This window comes from Grammomys surdaster, unplaced genomic scaffold (assembly GCF_004785775.1).
Source record: "Grammomys surdaster isolate TR1022 unplaced genomic scaffold, NIH_TR_1.0 196, whole genome shotgun sequence".
In the NCBI taxonomy this organism is placed as follows: domain Eukaryota; kingdom Metazoa; phylum Chordata; class Mammalia; order Rodentia; family Muridae; genus Grammomys; species Grammomys surdaster.
This window is the reverse complement of record NW_021604641.1, coordinates 1649358-1655626: the sequence shown is the minus strand read 5'-3', so window position 1 is coordinate 1655626 and position 6269 is coordinate 1649358.

The following is a 6269-nucleotide window of genomic DNA, read 5'->3' as shown; positions in this document are numbered from 1 at the left end:
TTCTACAGGTTCTCTCTCCCCACTGTTGGACATTTCATCTAATATCTCACTCTTTGAGTCCTTTGAGTCCAGTAACCTCCCAGGTCTCTGGTACATTCTAGAAGGTTCCCTCACCTTTCAAGGTTGCCTTTTCCATTCATTCTACAAGCCCTCAGGGGTTCCTTTCTGTTTCCCCCAATATCTGATCATGTTCCCCTTTTACCCTCTCCCACCCAGGTCCCACTCTTACTCTGCCCTTCATGATTGCTTTCTTTTCCCACCCAAGTGGCACTGAAGCATACTCACTTGGGCCCTTCGGCGTGTTAACCTTTTTGAGTTCTGTGTATCCTGTATATTTTTGGCTAATATCCAATTATTAGTGAGCACACACTATGCATGTTCTTTTGGACCTGGGTTACCTCTGTCAGGATATTTTCGAGTTCCATCTATTTCCCTGAAAAACTCATGATGTCCTATTCTTAATGGCTGAATAGTATTCCACTGTGTAACTAAACCACATTTTCTGTATCTATTCTTCCTTTGTGGAACATAGGGATTTTTCCCAGGTTCTGGCTATCACAAATAAGGCTGCAATGAATATAATGGAGCATCTGCCCTTGTGGCATGGTGGGGCACCTTTTGAGTATATTATAAGAGTGGTATTGCTGGGTCTTCAGGTACATTTATTTCCAATTTTCTGAGGAACCTCCAGATTTATTTCCAGAGTGTTCATAACAGTTTGCTATTCCAACAGCAATGGAGGAGTGTTCCTCTTTTTCCACAACATGTGCTGAGATTTGATCTTAGCCATTCTGATTGGTGTAAGATGAAATCTCAAGGTCATTTTGATTTATATTTCCTTGATGACTAGGACTTGAAACATTTCTTTAAGTGCTTTTGGGCCATTCATGGTTCCTCTATGGTGAATTCTGTTTTGTTCTATAGCCTATTTTTTGATTGGGATGTTTGGGTTTTTGGAGATTAGCTTCTTGAGTTCTTTATATAGGATATTAGTCCTGTATCGAATGTGGAGTTAGTGAATGTTTTTTTTCTCCCAATCTGTAGTTTTGCAGATTTGTCCTCTTGGATATGTCCTTCGCCTTACAGAAGCGTTCCAATTTCATGAGGTCCAATTTCTCAATTCTTGATGTGAGGGTGTGAGTCATTGGAGGTCGGTTTAGGAAATTCCCCCTTGTGGCAATGAGTTCAAGGCTCTTTTCCACTTTGTCTTCTATTAGATTCAGTGTATCTGGTTTTATGTCCAGGTCCTGAATCCATTTGGACTTGAGCTTTTTGCATGGTGAAAAATATGGATCAATTTTCATTTTTCTACAGATCAAGGGCCAGATAGACTAGCACCATTTATTGAAAATCCATTCTTTCCATTGTTTATTTTTGGCTTCTTTGTCAAAATCATGTGTCCATAGGTGTGTGATTTTATTTCTGGGTCTTTAATTCTATTCCTTTGATTAACTTATGTGTCTCTGTACCAATACCATGCAGTTTTTATCACTATTTTTCTGTAGTCTAGTTTGAGATTAGGTATGGTGATTGCCCCAGAAGTTCTTTCATTACTAAGAATTGTTTTCAGTATTTGACAACCATGGAGAGGTTGAAAACCAATTTTTGTATCAGCACTCATCTTTCTCTTTCTCTCTCTGACTTTTCTCAGGGCCTTCTCTGACATTTTTCATGCTCTCTTTAACATCCCTGTCTTGTCTATGTAAAAGCTACATTATGCTTTAAGGGCTGTGCACAGTCAAGAGCTGTACACAGTCTTTTCTATTGTAAAGAGTAAATCAAGTCCAATAAGATCCTTTGCAATTTTTGGACATCACTTCAGACAGAGAAACAAGGGATTTCTTCAGATTAGTGATGTCAATCTCTAGCTGTTTGATGTCTTTGTCAATGGCCCATCGAAGGTCTGAGTAGTATAAGTCCATAGACCATCATCAGGATTGGAACTTCTAACAGTAGACATCATGGGTGTTACCTGGAAAAGTAAAAAGAAAGGAATTCTCAGGGAGAATTCTCTTCCCTGGATTTCAATTGTTATTCATCTTATTTATAGTTGTGCCTGGCTTTGTGGGGTTATATAATTATTTCATTAATCTTTTTGGCAGCCATTTACCTGTGCCTTCTGTGGTATCAAATAGGCATATCAATCCTCGACCCCATATGAGAACTGGGTCCGGGAGCCTGAGTAGACATAGACCTTGTAAATAGGTAGCCTTAGCGGATAGTACCAAGTTAGATAAGGACAAATGAATCATAGTCAGAGTCATAGTGACCTGGCCCCTGAACTTTCACCCAGCTGATACCCTGTTCTGAAAGATATCTGTACTCCCCAAAACACCTACGCTCTGATGTCATTCCCTTCCCCACATCCTGCCTTTTTGTGTTTATAACTCCTGTGTGAGTAAGTAAAAATTAACATTTGACCTAAAAAAAAAACAAAAACAGGAAAAAAAAGAATTGTTTCCACTGTTCTGTGATTTCTGTTCTTCCATATGAAATTGAGAATTTCTCTTTCCATGTCTTTGAAGAATTTTGTTGGAATTTTGATGGGGTTTGCATTGAATCTATAAATTGATTTTTGTAGGATGGCCATTTTTACTATGTTGATTGTACCAATCCATGAGCATCAGTGATCTCTCCATTTTCTGATGTCTTCTTCAAGTTCTTTCTTGGGAGGCTTGATGTTCTTGTCATACAGATCTTTCACTTGTTTGGTTAGAGTTAACCCAAGATAGTTTATGTTATTTATGACTATTGTGAAGGGTGTTTTTTTACCTATTTTCTTTCTGAGCCTCTTTTCCATTTGTATAAAAGAAGGCTATTGATTTCTTTGAGTTAATTTTATATCCATCCACTTTCCTAACATTGTTCATAAGCTGTAGAAGTTCTCTGGTAGAATTTCAGGTCAATTATATATACTATCATATCATCTACAAATAGTGATACCTTGACTTTTTCGCAATTTGTATCCCATTGATCTTCTTTTGTTGTCTTTTTCATGTATTGAACCCACCTTGCATCCCTGGGATGAAGCTTACTTGGTCATGTTGATTGATGGTTTTGATGTGTTCTTGGATTTGATTTGCCAGGATTTTATTGTGTATTATTGCATGAATATTCATTAAGAGAAATTCATCTGAACTTCTTTCTGTGTTGGGTCTTTGTATGGTTCTGGTATCAGAGTAATTGTGGCTTCATAACATGAATTAACTAGTGTTCCCACAGTTTATATTTTATAGAATAGTTTGATGAGTGTTGGTATTAGCTCTTTTTTGAAGGTGTGATAGAAACCTGTACTAAAGCCATCTTGTCCTGGGCTTTTTTTAGTTGGGATGTTTAGAATTCTTCTAAATCCTTAGGGGATATGAGCCTGTTTAGATAATTTACCTGCTCTTGATATAACTTTGCTACATAGTATCTGTCTAGAAAATCATCCATTTCATCAAGATTTTTCAGTTTTGTTAATTATAAACTTTTGTAATAGGATCTGAAGATTTTTTGAATTTTCTCAGTTTCTATTGTTATTTCTCCCTTTTTGTTTCTGATCTTGTTAATTTGGATATTGTCTCTGTCTTTTTTAGTTAATTTGGCTAGGAGTTTATTTATATTGTTAACTTTTTCAGAGAACCAGCTTTTGGTTTTGTTAATTCTTTGTTTCTACATTATAATTTTTAAAGATTGAAATTACTCATAACAATATTTTCCTTTTATAAATTATTTAGTTTAATGTACCTATGACTGTATAACCAAATGGAATATTTAGTTCATGTTTTGATATATCTCTTGGTAATATTTGAAAAATTTTAAATTATACATTTAATCATGTTAGAGCTATCTGATTGGTATACAGAAAAAGGAAGCACAAATATAAGACAGGCCAATGTCAGGGATAGTATGTGAAGATTCAAAGATACATCACAGATGTCAATAATTTCATATATTTCCTCAGTTTGTAACACATCCAAGAGAGCTAACATTATAGAAATATGTAAGATTCATGGCGGAAGTTACTGTAGAGTTAGGAAAACTTGTTGAAGCATATATAAACAATAAATGGTTATAATATCTTTAAAATGTAAAGTCTGATACAAGATACAAATGTTATGCATAAATAGCTAGTTACTCGAAACATGTTGCTCAATGCAATAAAAGGTTATGTCTTAAGAAATCTTCTATAAATGACAATGTTGTAAATAAAAACAAAGTTTCTTTTATTACCCACATTACTCACAACAATCTAGCTTAGGCCCACAGAACACCACAAACACCAATGAATGCCAGTTGTTTACCCCTGTGATGACACACACGGCTTAAAGCTGTAGATCACCGCTCAGAAGTAGACAGACCTACATAATGGACCATGGATTGGTTGTAAATGCCTGTAATTTCATAATTTTTGGAAGCAACGGCAGGAGTTCAATGGCATCTTTAGGCCCACAGGCCTATCTTGGTTATAGAAGACCTTAACTGAAAAATTCAAAACAACAAGGAATGTACGGCTTTCTCTAAATTTATACTGCTGTCTCAAAGTCATGAACTCAAATCTCCTATGTCAAAATATCTTAAGGAGTAAAATATTGATGTAGATAAAATATAGCCAAAGAAAACCTGAAGTTATGTTAAGAATAAGGCATTTCTCACCCATTTTAATTATTTTTATTTTCCATAAAACTGTGACATGTTCTTGTTGATTAAATTTGAGAATGCCTCCTTGACCCTGACATATTACCTGTAAAACATTGCATTGATTTGGGGGCTCATTTTAATTATATTAGACAACATTGTTTTTCTAAATTACTAAACTTGTATGATATATGCTAGAAATTACCAATTTGACAAAATCCAGAAACATTGAGCTATAGTCTTCTGGAGATACTTATAGGTTGTGATCTTGATCACATTAATTGAGATGAGAAGACCCTTCCACTGTGGCACCATTCCCTGTTGTGACCTTAGACAATGAAAGTGGGGAAGTTTAGATGAACAGCAAAACTCAGATATTCATCTTTCCCTCCTTCTGGACTGTAGATACAAATATCATCAGCTGCATTAATAACTTGGTGCCAAGATTTCCCATTGTAATGGACTGTATCTTTGAAATGTAAGGAATAAGAAGCCCTTTCTCCTTTAAGTAGCTTTTGTCAGACAATATTGTAGCACCAAAAAAAGGAACTATGACTGTGTTTTACTTCATTTTCTTTTTGAAACTCTGTCTACATTTTTAGGTTCCAACACCAGTAGTAGTGAAAAATACATTTTCCTAGCTAAGAATTCTCTTTTGATTTCTAAAAGCTTGCAGCATTTTTCACTTGGATGTTGGTAGAAATGACACTGAATCACATCCAAATCCTATGAGAAAAAGTATCTTTCTCTCATTTCCTTTGTCAAATAGTTTAATAAATGATACATTGTTCTCACTTCATTAGACTTTGTCTGTACATCTATCTCTCCTCATAGCTACTGCCACAACTTATAAAAAATCTTTAATTTTTAATCCATTTTTAAACATATTAGTACTTTTTAAAGTAGAGAATGAACATGTTACTTTCTTAACAGAACAGATCCAAGTGGGTGGAGTATAATAATTTACCGGAATAAAAGTTCTAATAACTAACAGACAAATGTAGAAAAACAACAAACAAGTTTCAAGTGAAAGAGAAAGATAGCCCCACAACCTGAAAGGGGATGATTCAATTCTTTCCTTTGCTAGCTGGGCCATTTGAATGTGCTTATACTTAGAGCTGAATGGGATGTTTAACTCTTTCAAGATAGTAAAAACTACAATGTCATTGTGGCTCCCTGATACTAGGTATGTAGGCTGAAGAACCAGACCCGAAGCAGCTATAATTTAACTGTTCCCACTGAGTCAGGGAGTCAGACCAAACCTTTAGTAACTATCTGCTAGAGTATAGAAGATTCTACTTTTTCATTTTAGACTTTTTTTTTGTATTTTTACTCTACATTTACCATATGAATATAATTTCTCAATATATCTTTGATTACAGAAAGTAGTAGTTGCAATAATAATGTGGTTCAAAGTCCATTGTCTTAGCTCACCCTCATATCCTCCCCTAGAGCCCAATTCAAGCCTTTCCCTCCTGTGTCCTCTTCATAAATGTACTCTGTTTCACAGCCATGTTTATCTCAGTGATTGTTTAAGTTGTTTAAAGTGTGATTTGTGAAGACCTGTATTTGAGCCACAGTTTTTATGTGAAATTAAGGCACTATAGCATATGTAAGTGATGTCATATTTACAGCATTGTAGATGTCTT